This window comes from Sceloporus undulatus, chromosome 3 (assembly GCF_019175285.1).
Source record: "Sceloporus undulatus isolate JIND9_A2432 ecotype Alabama chromosome 3, SceUnd_v1.1, whole genome shotgun sequence".
Taxonomy (NCBI): domain Eukaryota; kingdom Metazoa; phylum Chordata; class Lepidosauria; order Squamata; family Phrynosomatidae; genus Sceloporus; species Sceloporus undulatus.
The window spans coordinates 144,747,627-144,765,926 of NC_056524.1; positions in this window are offsets into that span (position 1 = coordinate 144,747,627).

The window sequence follows — 18,300 nt, forward strand, 5'->3', positions numbered from 1 at the left end:
GGTGTTGAGTAATTCTGCCTTTTCTCTGTCCCCTGTTAACATTTTGCCATCTTCCCCACGCAGTGGCCCTGCCATTTCCTTCTTCTTCCTTTTGCTGTGGACATATCCAAAAAAGCCCTTTTTGTTGTTCAACAAGAAAAGCATGATAGATTGGGCTAAAGATATGGGCCAAAATATCCCACTGCTACAATGGGAAAAAATGGGATAAAGATAATGAAGTATATACTCCCAGTATTGGTTTAAGAGGAAATATGATCAAAATGCAGTACAGGTGGCAGTTCTAGTGAAAATTGATAAGAGGTCTAAGAAGTTGTGTTGGAAATGTGGTGTTGAAATGGGTACATACTACCACTGCTGGTGGAGATGTAAAAAAGCTAAAGAGTTCTGGTCAGAGATTCAATGTACTATGATGGAGATATTGCTTGGGTAAAGACCCTAAACTATTTTTATTAAGCATGATAGAACAAGAATGGAAAGAAAGTATGGGAAACTGATATTTTATATGGTATGTGCTGCAAGAGTGTTATATGCGAGTAGGTGGAAAAGTGTAGAAATTCCAACTTTAGATCAGTGGTTGTTTAAACTCTATGAGTATATGGAAATGGATAATTTGACACTGAGTTTAAGAGGAAAACCAAAAGAAGAACTTTGTGAAATATGGGAACCTTTGATCAAATACATGAAAGAAAAAAGGGGAAGTTATGCAGTGAAGATGCCAGCTACAGATGCTGGCGAAACATCAGGAAGAAACTTTTCTGGAACAAGGCCACATAGCCCGAAAAACCCACAAAAAACTATGTAGTGATTGTATATGAGACATAAAAAAGTCTTTGGGGAATATAAGAAAGAAATGATTGAAGAGTGATTATATGCCACCACAAAGGAAATTTGTATTTGGGAAAAAGATAAGATGAAAGTATAAGAGACAATTTATAATCGGATATGTCACTGAGAGAAGAAAGAGCTCAACTGTAAAAGCTAGCTGGTTAATGAAAAGATGGTTATCAACTGGACTGCAAGACGAAGTGTTGGATATTACCTTTAAAGCCCTAAATGGCTTGGGCCCAGGTTACTTGAGGGAACGTCTCTCCCTGCATAATCCATCCCGCACTCTCAGGTCAACAGGAAAATTGGTACTCAGTCATCCAAGGGTGAGATTGGTGACTACCCAAAAAAGGGCTTTTACAGCAGTAGCACCTTCTCTTTGGAACGCCTTACCCGAAGAAATCCGCCTTAGTGGAACGGTGGAAGCCTTTAAAAAGGCATTAAAAACTTACCTCTTCCTACAAGCCTACCCTCCCAATTCCTTGTAATAAAGTTTCCCTCCCCTTACTGTTTAATGATGTAGGTAGTTATAATTGCGATTTTAATAATGTGGAATGTTTTTAGCCAGTATTTGTGGAATTAATGGGCATTGATGTGTATTTTTAATATGTCATTTGTTTTATATTGTATTTACCTCTATACTGTACACCGCTTTGATCCTGGGAAAAGCGGTTTATAAATAAACAATTTATTATTATTATTTATTAAGTGTTGAAATGGAATAATTGTAAGATAATGTAGTAATTGATTGTGTTATTGTATAAAACCAATAAAAATATTTATTAAAAAAACTTAAGAAAATATATAAAATAACAGACATGAAATGCTGGCGCTGTAAAAAAGACTCTGGATCATTATATCACATGTGGTGGGCTTGTAGTAAGATCAAAATGTTTTTGGGCAAAATACATTTAATTATTTAAAAAATATTTAAGATAAAATTCTGGTAGCATTTCAAATTGTATCTATTAAACATAACATCTGTCTTTAAAAAAGAAATAGAAAATAAACACTAGAGGGTATTCTTATATATAAAAACAGCAGCAAGATTGGTTATAGCCAAAAATTGGAAAAACAGTGATATACCAAATTTAGAGGAATGGACACTAAAACTACAGGAACTAAGAGAAATGGACAGATTTATATTCCTGATCAATAATAAGTCCACAGATAAAGTAAACAAGGAATAGCTTTCGGTATTACAATTTTGGGAAAACCCATTAAATATTAAAAGGGATTTGATGATGTAAAGAAATAAATTATATTTTATAGAAACATGCCATAAGACCGGATTTGACTAATGAAATGAAAATTTTAATTGTTTGCCGATGTTGTTCTTATTTGAAATATGTGATAGATGAATCAGTTGATGCAAAACAAAATAAGAGATGTTACCTGTAAGAAATGTTTTCTTTTTATATATATATTATGTATTATATACTTCGGAGGGGGGGGGAGAGGGACACTCAAGGCATCTACAGACAAATTCCATTAATTCTGTAGGCAAGAAGTGATGAAACAGTGGACTTCTTATTGAATTAATGGAATTTATCTTAATTTGAAAGTGTCAATAGAGGAAATCATCAGAAAGCAAAGCATCAAAACATGGGAGATGTCAGCGCAACTGCTGGGGTCCAACAACCCTTGTCAGCAACTCAAACGAGTCCTGGGGTTAAATCAGACCCTTGGAGAGCTGGCAAATTTCCAGAAGCCGAAGCGTGGCTCCCAGAGTCCAATTGGGATGACAGTAACTGGATGTCTTCCAGGAACTGCAGCAATGCAGGAACCTCCAGGGACACACAGCAAACCGATGCTGTAGCTTCTTCTGATAAACCACCAGAGAAACAAAAGTCCCCAAAGTGCTCTTTATTCACAGTGCTATACTGTAATACAAAACTAGATCTCTCAAACTCCACAACATACCAATCCAACTCCTACTTCAAACCCATACCACACCCTTGCAACCCCTGGGTTTATATAGACACCAGACCATGTGGTCTCCCAAACCCAGTAAGTTCAGGTGTGTAGCCATGCCATGTGTCTCCTCTGCAATCCAGACACGTTTCATCATCCATGGCTACGTGCACTTGGACACTGAAGTGTCCTTGGCCCAATGAGCTTCAGCTGTGCTGTTCAACCTTGCCACTGTGCTGAATGCTCATGGCCAAACACACACACATCAAGCATTTCCCTGTGTGCTGTGTTTTAACCCTTCAAATCCTGACAGGAGACACCTTTATTTTGAAAACTACTGATGTTTGCATCTATGGATAATACAAATAATATTATAGATTACCAACAGGGAACCAGGTTACACTCTTGCTGAAGATAGAGCAAATTTAGAGAAATTAATGTGCCTGGATGAAATTCAAGAGGCAGGAAAGTTTTAAACCAAGTAAGTCTCCAGGACCCAATGGGTTCTCAGGGGAACAATTGCTGATATCTCTAAGTGCTTATAGAGCAGCATCCAATCACTTCTACATGCATTGATTGTCCGACTACATTGATTACATACACTGAAGAGCCCTCCCTCCAGCCCATCCAGCTTCAGAGGAAGTGAAGCAGGCCAGCTCTACCGGGCCTAGCCCAAACTAAGTTGAAGAGCCCTTCCTCCAGCCCATCCACCACCATCTGGCTTCAGAGGAAAAGAGGCAGGCCAGCTCCATCAGGCCTAGCCCAAAGTAAGTTGAAGAGCCCTGTCTCCAGCCCATCCACCACTATCTGGTTTCAGAGGGAGAGAGGCAGGCCAGTTCCATCAGGCCTACCCCAAAGCAAGATGAACAGCCCTCCCTCCAGTCCAAATGCCATGGCCATGGTCCCAGAGGGAGAGATGAACCAATGAACTTGATCCCTTCCCCACCACCATTCCCTTATCCTTTTGTGTTATGTCTTTTTAGATTGTAAGCTTGAAGGCAGGGAACTGTCTAATTAAAAACAAAGTAAGCTGTTCTGATAGCCTTTGTGGCTGAAGAGTGGGGTATAAATACTATAAATAAATAAATAAATAAATAAATAAATAAATAAAATTTGACTATGACTGGTGCATCACCTGATGATACTTTGAAATATTTCATGACTGACTCTTGTAAGAAGTACTGATAGGTCAATGCAGTATTTTGTTCCTGAGCAGAACAGTCCATTCTGCCAAATGCCTGTGGAAATGGTAGTTTAAGGGCTGCATTAGGAAAAACCACCTGCACTCCAAGGACAAGAAAGACAACACATCTTTCTCTTCTGGCTTTTTCACAGAAGGTACAGTATCCTAATAACCTTATTCAAAAGCTCAGGGAAATGATCTACCTAAAACCTAAAGCCAAGTGTCGTGGGGCCCATGGCTATTCCAGTTGGGATGGGGTTGACTGGTAGCTCCATAATAGTGGAAGGAGGAGAGCCAGTGAATGCTCAACACCTTTATTTTCAACACAAAATATATCACTTTCAGTTTTTCTCACATGACTAATAGGTTACTTCATCAACCACCCAACTTTCACACTCCAAGTTTCTAAGGCTTAGGGGCAGATATCTCTCCTTCCAGCTCCAGCACCCCCCGTTCTAGTGGCCCAAGGCGATGTCCCACCGGCCAAACACCGACTTTGAATGTCCCAACAGAGACAAGGTTCGGGTACAATCACAGGGCAGGGTTGGTATGGCCCCTCTTCTGCTTCTCAATCAGCGAAGAAGCCCTCTACTCTTTGGTACCGGAGCCCATCACTCTCATTACTGCCCCGTCTCCCTAGTAAGTGTTGGTGGATCAAGTCCACAGTCCAAGCATCCCGAACCCGCCTGGTGATCTCCTCCTCCTACCCCGTCGCCTCCTTTAACTCTGGCATCTTCTTTAACTCCTCCTCCCCCTCCACTTTTCTAGCCTGTGCACCTGCACCCTCCCCGGGCCCCACCCCCATCACAATTGAGCCCCATGTTTCGGAGGCCTCCCCGTGTTTTGCAGCTTCTGCACGGTCCTCTTTTCCGCTGTCTTCCCATGTGGGACCCAAACCTGACTCCTCACCATCATCCACCCTCTGACACCAAGATCAAGAGTGGTTTGATAATGAAACCAATTGCCTAGAGAGATGGTGGTATCTCTTTCTCTGAACATCTTCAAAAAGAAGCTAGACCAGGGGTAGGCAACCTTTTTGAGCCAGGGGCCGGGTTGGTGTCCCTCAGACAACTGGGGGGGCCAAAGCCGGGGGGTGGAGCTTCCACCCCCAGGGGCGGGGCCGTGTGCCAGGGGTGGAGCTTCCACCCCCAGGGGGAGGAGCTTCCACCCCCAGGGGCGGAGCTTCCACCCCCAGGGGCCAGGCCACCTCCTCTTTGCCAGGCCCTGACAGGGCTCCAGAGGCCGCAGCAGGCCTCTTAATGGGCGCCACCATTTTGCCCTTCAAAATGGCGGTGAAATCTCACGCACTTCGCTGCCATTTTGAAGGACAAAATGGCGGCCAAAGCCGCCGAAATCGGTGGCGATTTCGGCAGCAGGAGAGACCGGGGGCCGGCAGAAAGGTGCCCGTGGGCCGGATCCGGCCCGCGGGCTGGAGGTTGCCAACCCCTGGGCTAGACAGATACTTGCTGGGAATGCTCTAGCTGGATTTCCTATACTGAGTAGGGGGTGGATCTCTTACAACCCTTTGATTCTACCAGCTCTTCCTAGCCCCAGGAGATAACAAACATCTCTAAACAGGTTCTGGAAGACTTGAGATTTTAACTCTCAATATTTACAGTCATTACTGTCATTAAAGAGCCCTGGTGGCGCAGTGGTTAAATGCCTGTACTGTAGCCACTCACTCAAAACCATAAGTTTGCGAGTTCAATACCAGCAACAGGGCTCAAGCTTGACTCAGGCTTGCATCCTTCCGTGGTCGCTAAAATGAGTACCCAGATTGTTCGGAGCAATTAGCTTACACTTTGTAAACCGCTTAGGGAGTGCTTAAGTGCACTGATAAGTGGTATAGAAATGTACTTGCTATTGCTATTTTCTATCACATGTGCCTGCCTACATGGCCAACCACCAGCGGAGAATTAGGGTTTTTTTGATGGAATTAATCAAAGTTGTAGCTGACACATACCAAATACTGGGTGAAGAAGGTCTCTAGAAAAAGCTAATGGATCCAAATAACTCAGAAGCCCCTTGATGAAAGATCTGGAACTACAGGTACTAAAGGTACAAGTCCTTTAGTTCTTCTGATGGTACCAGTGCTGACAAAAGTGCTGCAAGTAACCCTTTCCCTCCTTCTGCCTTTTGTGTAAATTTCTGGACAACAAACAGTAACAGGAACTCTTGTGACTTGCTGTAGAGGGGGTCATGCTTTGAATCTCTGCCAGTAGGGGTTAAATAGGGCACAAGAACTTTAGTCCCACCTGCTCCCCCTTTTATCTGGAGGTGGCAGGAAAGAACCACTAGAGGTGCTGCCTAAGTCTCCTCTCTGCTTAGGGTGATGGTACAGTGGTGCCTCGGGTTACGAATTTAATTCGTTCCGCGGCCGCTTTCGTAACCCGAAAAGCCTTCGTAAGCCGAAATGCCATAGGCGCTAATGGGGAAAAGCTGCGGTTCCCTTTAAAATAGCGCCGAAGTTTTTTCGTAACCCGAAAAAACTTTCGTAACCCGGAACAATAATTCCCTATGGGATTTTTTCGTATCCTGAAAATTTCGTAACCTGGGTAATTCGTATCCCGAGGTACCACTGTAGTTGCTAAGCTCCAAAAACTAGGATTAATGTCTTCTTTCTGACATACTGTGCTTAAACTGGGATAGTTGACTCTATTGATTCTCTTTGAACCCAGCAGTATGAACAAAATAATGCATCATCCAAAGAAAGGAGGAGTTTTAGATACATCTAAACAATTTACCTCTCTTCAGTGACAGCAAATAAATCCTCCTCCCCTTCCTCCTCAAAAAGGCACTTCTTAGTTGTGTGGTCAATCTGTGTAGGTCTCCTCTTTTGGCTGAATTCGGAGGCAGGGTTGACCTCTTCGGCATTATTCCAGCGGTCCTAAAAATAAGCAGTGTACCAGTGTTCCTCAAATGCACAGGATAACAATCACATCAAGAAGCATTATCAACAGGATAGATTGAGAAGTTTCCCAGACAAGAAATTTAACCAAGTCCTCCCCACCTGTTCCAGTATCTTTACTGCATGCATTACATCAAAACAAAATTAAATTTTAGCTACAGCATGGTTTCCATATGAAGCAACCATACTTTAATAGTTCATTGATCTATCTACCCTAATACTTGTCAACTGTCTTCGAGTTGGCCCCAACTCTCTGTGGATGTACAATTTTTAGCTGCTACATCAGCAACGTTAATGTCTTGCTCCCACAAATGAAGATGAAGAGGAAAAAAACCCTATTTTTGAGTCATTGCTCCTGCAGATCAAGCAAAAATCAAGGAGCAAAACTTTTGCAGATCAAGCAAGAGTATGAGTCTCACCCCCAATTCTGGAAGTGGGCATCATTATCACAAATGACACACTTCTACAAAGTGCTTTGGTCGTCATGAAAAAAACCCTACCCTGTCAACAACCAAAGTCATAAAAAAAGGGGGGGGGAGGGGACTGAAAGGAAAAAAAAACCAGTATTTGTCAGTCACTGTAACAAATATTTTCACAACAACTGCTTGGTCCTACCCACAGCTGAAATTTAGTTGTTCTTAAATGGAACACTGGTACTTGCCATGAAGATTCCTTTTCTGAACCGGAGAGAGAAAAGGAGAGGGAATCCTTATCCTGGGTCTTGCCCCTCTCTTGCAGTTTACAGGCAGGGGTTAAGACCTGTCAGTCAAACCTTACCACCTCAAATGGGAGAGCCAGATGCTCCCCCACAGTAATGGAATAACCACCTCCAGACAAACATCAACCCATAACAAAAATGAGAGAACTACACTATCTTCCACCACATGGATAGGAAGGATTCTTTCCCCATTACTGCTGAAAAGGAACCTTCATGGTAAGTATGGATATTCTGTTTTCCTGCAGTGTGGGGAGCTAATCCTTATGCTGGGATCTATCCAAGTGGTCACCACATAGGGAGGGTGAATATTCCTGACAAATCTATAAGAACAAAACCTCTTTCAAGACATGTCTGCAAAAAGATGCATCTGCAGGAGCAAACTTATCAGTCTTGTAATGTCTTACATATGATGATGGAGAGGCCCAGGTAGCTGCCCTACAAGTCTCCACCAATGAGGACACTATACTCGCACCCACTTTGGCAGCATTAAGCTGTGAGTGCTTGGATCCCCTCCGGACCAGCAACAAGCTATGAACATAGGCTAACTCTACACACAGCCTCAGCCAACATGCCACCCCTGACTGAGGACTCAGCATCCGTGGTCTGCTGGGTAATCAGAGCAATCTAGCAGCACAACTCAGGGGCTAGGATCTGGCTCTTAATGACTAGAGGAGGTAGGGAAGCTAGGGTGTTGCAATCACTTACCTGCACAGCTCCTGCCATATTGTTGGCAAACCTACCTGTGCATGCAGTCTCCTCACATCCTCGTAGGAGCCCTGGTGGCGCAGTGGTTAAATGCCTGTACTGCAGCCATTCACTCAAGACCACAAGGTTGCGAGTTCAAGACCAGCAAAAGGGCCCAAGCTCGACTCAGCCTTGCATCCTTCCGAGGTTGCTAAAATGAGTACCCAGACTGTTGGGAGCAAATTAGCTTACTTGCTAATTAGCTTACTTGCTGTTCACCGCTATGATCTTTGGAATAGCGGTATATAAATAAAAGATATTATTATTATTATTATTATTATTATTATTATTATCATCATCATCATCATCTTGGCTGCCTTCCCCAGCAAAGAGTAAGGCAGGATCTGATCTACCGGTCCAGGCAGGTCAGTCTACCATTTGGCCTTGTCCAATAGGCTACTCCACTTCTGCCAATATTCCCCTAATCTCCTTGTCTGAGGAGAGATCATAGCTGTGTGGCCTTTCCATTTCCCACTAGGTGATTGGCTGTCCTGTCCTGTTGGGGAAACAAGGATCAACTTCTCTCTACTTTCCTTTTCTCCCTCCCCCTTTTTTGTGAGGGGGGGGGGACAGCAGCAGCTGAGAAGAGTTCTGAGTCACAAGGTTTTAAAGCACCGTAGCAGTAGAAACCCTGTTCTGAGTGAAGCAAGGCAGGCTGGAAAGGGGGGAGAGCATCTGGCTTTCCCACTTGGGGTGGTGATGCTTGATTGGCATGTCTCAAGCCCTGCCTGAAAGCTGCAAGCGAGGAGCAAGACCTAGCATGAGGATTCCCTCCCTAAACTGCAGGAAAAAGACTGTGTGTGTGTGAGTGTGTAAAAAATCTTATATTCATGTTCTTGTTACATTATTTGTTTAGGCATATTCTGGTATTGCCATGTTATACAGTATGTGAAATATTATTGTTGTGTACTTTTTGTGTATGTTTCCTCATTTGTTATAAGTTGTTTTCAGTTCTACACAAATCTCTATTTATTTGTCCTTCCTATTTTCTATAAATACCATTGTTATTCTACTGTATAACAGTTTCATCTATACTGTGACGATATTTTCTGTTTCATACATATATAGTTGTGATCCTTCCTTTTGTATTTGTTTGTTTCAATAAATGATACATGAGTTAATAGTGAAAAAAAGCCTCCCAACAAGTCCAAGCGGCTTTCCTGATCCTAAATCTATAAAACCATGGAATCTAGATCAAACAGTGATCTAACAGGGATAGAAATCTGTCCTGCAAATTTTCAAAGAAAAAGCACTTTTCAGAGCTACTGGCATGCCACTTTCAATGGCTGAAGCATTGTTCTTCCCCATATTTATAAGGGAAGAGAGAAAGAAAGTTGATTTGGTAGTTATGTATATATGGATGTATTTTAACCTGTTGTACGCCGCTTTGATTGCCTGGCAAAAAGCGGGATAGAAATAAAAAAATTATTTTATTATTTTATTTTTTATGTTATGGCTTCAACTTCACAAATAAAATTTCCTCAACTGAACTGCCAGGTTGAGAATAGGCAGTCACCTTGTTACTTCCTTTCCATGTCTGGAGATCGTCCTAAACCAGAGGGGGCAAGAAGAGAAAAAGAGAGTAACAATACAGAATATTCTGTTTCTTATTTTTTCATTAAAACGGTCTCTCTCCAATCTCCTCTGAACCAAGGAAGTGGCAAGAGAATAAAGAACAATGGTCTTTCACACTCAACTAGGTAGGGTTCCTTGCTTTGTACTATCTATCTCAACTTGTTATAAAGAAAAGCTAATGTTCCTAATGTGACAATAGCTTCTTTCTGAAATCTCAGTCAAAAACCTTGCCATTATTGCTACTTGTACTATTGCTGATTCTGACACAGAGCACAGGAAAGGAGTAATATGCATAAACACTGAATTAAACCTGAGAATGTAAAGGCTCTATATTAAACAGCATCTGTTCTAAATAGAGAAGAATAAAGTCAGACATCCTTTACCAACTTCTGTACAATACCTTCCCATCACTGCTGAAGAGTAAACTGTTTGCGTTATTTTGGTGCATCTTAGGAGCAGAACCAAAAAGTTCCTAAAAGACATAAAGAGAAAAAAATCTGATTCACTGTAACATGATAAAAGAAAAACTAGCTCCTCCTTCTCTTGGGTTCCATAGACACCCCAACTGCTTTAACCAAGAAATAGAAACAGAATAAAATTCACTATAGTTATAGAGCAAAACAGAACCAAAAGGTGGTCTCTTTACCTATAACTGAGTGGTCATATGTGTGGTCAGGCATAGGAGGTTCTTCCTTATGCACAGCAACATTTGGAACCTTCTAATATTTTGTAACGAGAAATTTTGATACAGAAAATCTGCCTTAATTCTGAAAATTAAAAGAACAACAACAACAAACTGTAAAAACTGTATAAAACCTGTAAAAATCCTTGAATATTGGCTTTCCTGTTTTCCTGCAGTATTAACTTGCTTTGGTGAGGTGGCACCACCGAGAATGCTACAAAAATACAGGAGCCAAGTGGTTTCCCCGGAACATTTCCCCACTTTTTGTTTCAGTATGAAGGTGTCCTCAAAAGGGGTGGTGGCAATAGTAGTAACAGTGACAGCAATGCAGTGCCTCTGCAAAGTTTCTCCTGCTTCACAGAAGCATCCAAACATCCTCTGATATATTTATAAATCTGAATATGAAATATTAAGGCAGTAGCATGAGAAGATATGGTTTACAATGGCATCCATAACATCTGAGTAAGTAAGACGATGGCACGTAGCCACAGCTAAGCAAAAATACATGGGATGGAGGAGGTTACAAGAGCATCGCCACTCATACACATCCCTCACTCTGCATTTCAGATGGACACTGAAAACCAGAGGATGAGTTCCCCCAGATCAAACAAAATCAGAATCCCCTTTCATCTCTTGCATTTTGCTAAACACCTCCTTCCTGTCATCTATTACTGGGGAGTCCAGATCTTGTCTGTGTGTTGTACAATCTATCAAGCATCACCAATCACAATCAATCCCTCTCATCTCCTGAATATCAAAACAAACTCCACATTTTGGAAACTTTTTTCAGGTTCTACTGTAGGGCAATCAAGCTTTTTGTTTTCCCACTGAATCCCAATGGATTAAGGGTATAAATATTACCCCCCCCCCCCAAATGAAACCTTTTTGTTACAGTTACAGCAGCCAGATTTCCCCCATATGAATGACTGTCGTCCTCAGGCTTTTGTCTGAGCCCTTTGTACTTGTCCTCTCTCCAAACCTGCATGCTCAAGCCTCATGGCTTGAGTTTTGTTACTTCCTGGCTTTCCATGGACCTTTGTCTTCAAGACTAATGCATTCAGAAAATCAAAGGCCCTTTTTTTCTACTTTCTTTCTATTTGCCTCAACCAACCCTCAGTTTCCACTGTTCCCTTTCAAAGTTCTCTGTTCAGTTAGATCTGTATGCTGGGATTTGAATGAATTATCTCAGTGTGTATGCTACTTTTTATTTTTTCTTAATAAACCCATGCAATAAACTTCATGCCTTGGGTCTCCATAGTGAATACTGGTATGGCTAAAGATTTCCTTTGGGAGTGCATTGGTAGAAAAGGTAGCAGTTGCGGATGCTGTTACATTGTGAGGTTTTGAAAGATCAAAGGTCTCATAGGCCAAAAAGGCTTTAATCCATCTAGAAGTGTGGCAGAAGAGACCTTTATTCCCAAGGAGATAGAAAGTAGAAAAAAGGCCTCAAGATTTGAAACCTTCTGACTGAAGTATTTGCAACCAGAAACAGGATCTTGAAAGAATTTTGAGTGGTACCCTTCTAAATGGTTCAAAGGGGGGCTTGGCCAGAAAGAATTCTGAGTGGGCCAGATTTATGTAGTTCAAAGGGGTGCTCTGCCAGAGCCTTGAACACCTTGTGGAGATCCCAGGAAGGAAATTTGGGGATCATTGGTGGGCTGAGACCAGTTGCCCCTTTGAGAAATTTCCTAATGTTTGGATGGGATGATAGAGAATACATATTTGATGAGGATAAAATTGATGCTAAGGCTCAGGGACGTAGCCAGGATTTTAGGAAGGGGGGGGGGGGGGCCCGCTAAAGGGCCCCCCTTTAAAAGGGGGTTGGGGGGGGGGGCCCACGCGCCAACCCCCTTTTTTTTTTGTAAGGGGGGGGGGGGGCCGGCCCCCAAAACCCCCCCCCCCCCCGCTACGTCACTGTAAGGCTGATGTTTGGTAGCAAATAGTATTTGGTTTAAGCACCATATTAAGAACTAATGGTAGGAATTTTATCTTTGTTGTCTGGGGAAGAAACAGATTTTATGTGAGACCACCCAAGTAAAGCCTTCAAAGTTTCTTCATAGATTCAAAGGGTAGACTTTCACGTAGAGGGTGTGTACCATCTTGTGGAAGTCACTTTAAATATGTTCTCCATTTAACTGCCAGGCTATTCTAGAACTGGATAGAAGACTGGACCTAGACTGTGAGGAAGTGCTGGGAGCACTAGAGGTGCCTAGGTGAAAAGAGCTAAAAGGTGTATCCTGTGATAAATGGGAGTCCCTCCATTTATCAAAACCCCCAAACTGTTTCAGCCTGTTCAATTTTACTGCAGCTTTTACCCAGACCCAGATTGTTCTAGAAAGACTGGTTTGTTAAAGAGGATGTACAGCAGACTCTTCAGGAAACATATGGGTTGTTTGCTTTCCCACAAAATTCCCCCTTCCGGATACAGTGTATGAGGGAGATGGGGGAGAGGCAAGCCATTCTACATCTACTCAGGAAGACAACAAGGAGTTCCAAGAAGCAGTGAGGAGGTGGGCAGCCTTTGCTTGTCGCATGTTTAGGGGAAGAAGAGCATGAATAACAAAAGTATCAAAAATAAGCTGTCCTCTATTGTGACCAAGGACCACTGAGGGGGAGTGGACATAAAAGGTTTCTCTTTTTTTTCTGATAAAAAATTAGCTATTGTGGCTAACAGCTATCTAGCTTTAAGTGCACTTGCCCCCTTCTGTGACATATTTAAGTTTCAGTTTCATAAAGGAAGTAGCATCTTTTCCAGTGAAAAATAACTCACACATGTATACAAAAACAAACGTTGGGTACTTACCGTGACACGTTAGTTTCCAGCAGATGAGGGTCCTGGCATCCTGAAACCTGGGTTATGCACCTCCCATTTGCTCCTGTAGGCAGGGACAAAGAAGACCGGCCCCCTATATGAGGAGGAGCAACCCCCTCTGGGCCTCAGTCAATGACAAACCAAGCGAAAGCCAAAGTAAAATCAAGAACTGACCTTTAATAGGTAAACATGAAAAATTACATAAAACTGAAAACCTTAAGGGGCCGCCTGAGAGAGGCCGGACCCATGAGAGAATAACCACAAGCAACAATCAAACCAGCTATAGAGAAACAAGGAAGGTCGATCAGCAGGTCGAGCTGAGCCCCCATGGCACCAAGGGTGGGCAGGATGCCAGGACCCTCATCTGCTGGAAACTAACGTGTCACGGTAAGTACCCAACGTTTGTTTTCCCAGCAGAGAGGGTCCTGACCTCCTGAAACCTGGGATTTACCAAAGCCCTCGCCACAGGGAGGGAAGGTGCCTAGTCAGACTCAGAGGACTCAGCGACCACCTGCTGGAGGACCCTCCTGCCAAAGGCCGCCTCAGCAGATTGGAATATGTCTAGCTTATAATGTCTCACAAAGGTAGAGGAAGACTTCCAGGTAGCTGCCCTACAGATCTCAGCTAGTGGGGCATTAGTAAACAAGGCGGCTGATGTGGCCGCACTCCTGGTGGAGTGAGCCATGATCCCCTCTGGAGGGGAGAGGTCCAGGGCCCTGTAGGCTTCAACAATACATGTCCTTATCCACCTGGCCAGGGTGGAGACTGACACTTTCCGCCCGCAGGACCCCTGACGGAAGGAGACGAACAAAGCCTCAGAGGACCTAAATGGCGCAGTTCTCTTGATGTAAACCTTCAGGGCCCTGCGAGCGTCTAGGGTGTGCCAGCACCTCTCCAAGTCCCTCTGGGGCTTGGGGCAAAAGGAAGGCAACAGGATGTCCTGAGAAGCATGGAAGGTCGAGTTCACCTTTGGGAGAAAGGTGGGATCTGGTCGTAGACACGCCGAATCTGGTCTGAAGACACACAAGTCCTTGCGGACCGACAGGGCCCCCAACTCTGACACCCTCCTGGCCGACGTGATGGCTGTAAGAAAAATGACCTTAAGGGTCAGGTACCGCAAGGAAATCTCACGGATAGGTTCGAAGGGTTTAACTGTTAGCGCCTTCAGGACCGTGTGGAGGCTCCAAGTCGGGAAGCGATGGCGAGTTGGCGGGGCCCTGTTGGCAACGCCCTTCAGCAGTCTCCTGACGTGCGGGTGGGCAGACATGGCGGCAGCCTTGTTGTGAGGTAGCACCGACGTGATAGCTGCCACCTGTCTTTTTATCGTGTTGGGCCTGAGTCCTTTCTTGATGCCATCATGAAGAAACTGGAGCAAATCAGGAACCGCAAAGCTGAGGAAGTTAATGCGCTTCAGCTTACACCATCTTTTGAAGGATCTGAAGGTCGCCTCGTAGATACGATTGGTTGAGGGTCGTCTGGAGGCCAGGATGGAGTCTACGACCTCAGATGAATATCCGCACCGGTGTAACATGAGGCGTTCAGCCTCCAGGCGTGAAGGTTGAGCCATTGAGGGTCGGGATGAAGAACCTGGCCCTGACTCAGGAGGTCCCGTCGGTGTGGCAGGGCCATGTGGGACGAAGCCATTGTCAGGATCTCGGAAAACCAAGCCCTCCTGGGCCACGCCGGGGCCACCAGGATCACCTCGATCCTTTCCCTCCTGACCTTGGCTAGCAATCTGGCCAGGAGAGGAAGTGGAGGGAAGGCATAGGTCAGAGTGTCTGGCCACTGAAGGTTGAGGGCGTCGACGGCCTCGGCCCCCTCGGACTGGAACCTTGAAACAAACCTGGGCAGTTTGGCGTTTATTGGAGAGGCGAACATGTCTATCTGCGGATGGCCCAGCTGATGAGCTATCTGGAGGAACACTTCGGGGTGTAACCCCCACTCGCCCTGGTCGACGTCTGTCCGGCTCAGCCAATCCGCGACTGTGTTGAGCTCTCCCCGAAGGTGTTCTGCCTCGATGGCGATCAGGTTTGCCTCCACCCAGCGGAACAGAAGCCGCGACTCGGTCATTAGGTCTCTTGACCTCGTGCCGCCCTCGCGGTTGATGTGGGCCTTGGTTGTTACATTGTCCGTCCTGACCAGGACCGACCTGTTTGAGACAGTCTGGTGGAAGGCCTGTAGGGCTAATCTTACCGCTCTTAGCTCTAGTCTGTTGATGGACATTATCTGTTCCTCGGGGGACCACTTTCCCTGGACCATCTGGTGTCCGCAGTGGGCTCCCCAGCCCGTCAGGCTTGCGTCGGTTGTAATCTGGACCTTCCCGGGACTCCAGATCAGCCTTCCCTCGAGGACCGCCGGGGATCTCCACCACCGGAGGGAGTCGCGAACCTGAGGAGTCATCAAGATCTTGAGGTTGGACTTCCTTGCTATAGCCTCTTGGTGAGGCAGGAGCAACCACTGAAGGGGTCTTGAGTGGAACCTGGCCCATGGTACACAGTCTTTTGAAGCTATCATGAGCCCCTGAAGGTGTGCCAGCAGAGAGATTTTGACTCTGGGAAGGGACAGGGCTTGGTCGACCGTCCTGAATATGGCCCGAATCCTCTCTGGAGTGAGGGAGATGATGCCCTTCTGGGTGTCGAGGCATGTCCCCAAGTGTTGGATCTGGCGTGACGGAGTGATGGAGCTCTTGGCGAGGTTGACTAGGAAACCGTGGGCCTCCAGGGAGCGGAGGATCTGGCAGACATCCGACCGGCCCTGTTGGAGCGACGGTGAACGTATCAGAAGGTCGTCTAGATAGGGGTAGACGTGTAGCCCCTGCGATCTCCAGTGAGACACTAAGGCCACCAGGACCTTGGTAAACACTCTTGGCGCCGATGCCAGGCCGAAGGGCAGCGCCCCGTATTGGTAGTGATGGTCGTTGTAGGCGAACCTCAAGTAGCGCCGATGGTCCGGGTGAATAGGGATATGAAAATAAGCGTCGCGCAAGTCCAGAGATGAAAGAAAGTCTCCCGGCTGGATGGCCTCTAGCATCGACTTGAGGGTCTCCATTCGAAACCTTTTGGAGACTATGTGAGAGTTGACGCCTTTCAAGTTTAGAATAGTCCTCCACTTTCCATTCTTCTTTGGGACTAAGAAGAAAGTGGAGTAGCAGCCTGTGAAACATTGTGAGGCCGGAACCTCTTCTATGGCCCCCAAATGGAGCAAGTCTCTGATGGCATCCAGCAGGAGGCTGTGTTTGGCTGAGTCCCTCGATCTCGGAGATGGGATGAACCTCTCTCGGGGCTGACGGAAAAATTCTATCCGGTAACCCGACCTTAAGGTGTTGAGAATCCACTGATCTTGAGTGGACCGCCGCCAAATCGAGACAAAGTGTTTCAGCCCGCCTCCCACTGGAGGCGCCCCGTCATTGTGGTTGTTGTTGATGCTTGCGGGGCCCCCTGTTGTTTCCGGACTGGCCTCTCTGGTGGAAGGAAGTCCGGGACTGTCTGGACTGTTGTTTGTTGTCGCCCCAGCGCTGACCGAACGGTCTGGAGTCTCTGGCCTGGGAGGAGGTAGAGGGGGAGGAGGAGGGGAAGGGTCTGGAGGAACGAAAAAACTGTTTCCTAGCCCTAGGCCTGGCTCTGGTGTCACCCTTACGTCCCCCCGGTAAGGCTTTTTTCTTATCTCTGTCTTCTATCAGAACCTGGTCAAGAGACTCACCAAATAATTTAGCCCCAAGGAAGGGAGTGAAGGCCAGATTGTGTTTTGACCTAGCATCAACATTCCAATTTTTGAGCCACAGCTGGCGGCGCACAGTGACCGCGGCTGCCTGGGCCTTGGCGCAGTATTGGACCGAGTCCAGGGTCACGTCCGCAGTGTAGGCCGAAGCCAGGACAATCTTATTGAGGCCCTGTCGCAGGTGGGGCTTGTGGGAGGGCACCTCCTGGAGGAGCTCTCTCGCCCATGTGAGGGCGGTTCTAGCCACTATGGATGCTGCTGCTGATGCCCTAATAGCCAAAGACATGGCCTCATGGGCCTTTTTGAGGACTGTCTCAGCTTTTTTGTCTTCTGGGATCTTTAAGGTGTCCTCCCCATCCTTGCAGAAGACGGCGGAGGACACGAGGGCAGATACGGGGGCATCAACGACCGGGACCTGTAGCCTCTCCATTACAGCCTGCGGGAAGCTGTATAGTCTTTTTATGAAGCTAGGCAGGGGACCTGACGTAGCAGGCTTGTTCCATTCTGACCTAATGATCTCCATGAGATTAGCGGGGCACGGAATCTCGGCCAAGGTAGGGGTGGGAATAGGGAACAACCCCTCGCCCACCCTGGGCAACTCAGACTCTTGGGGTGGCTTAGCCTCAGCTGAAGGGGCTATGTCCAGAGTCTTGAGGGTCTTATTTAGGAGCCTGGGGAAATCCTCAGACTTGAAGAGGCGCGCCGAGGCCACAGTGGGCTCTGCCATGCAAGCCTCGTCATCACCTGAGAGCTCGCCCTCCTCGAGGTCAGGGCTAACCTCGACCTCATCTTCTGCCTCACCTTCCAGATCATAAAGGGCCGCGTCGGCCTGAGGGTGGCGCCGCTCGACACGGCGGCGTCTCCTGGGCGGGCGCCCTGTGACCGCCTCAGCCTCAGAGTCCGAGAGGGAGACCACATTATCCTCTCTGGGGCGCTTGTGAGAGGCTAGCTCTGCGCCCCCCTGATGAGCGAGGAGCCACTCCGCTGTCCCGCGGCTGCGGCGGGGGGAGGCAGAGGAGGGAGCAGGTATGACGCCCTCAAGATGGCGACTTCCGGGGTCGCCACTAAGATGGCGGCCCCCGCAGACCTCCCCAAGATGGCCGCCGGCCTCGGAGAGGCCAAGATGGCGGCGCCCATCAGGACACCCAACATGGCGGCCTCCATCGCGCCGCCCAAGATGGCGCCCGCCCTCTGCCGGCGCACGCGCATCCCCAAGGAACGC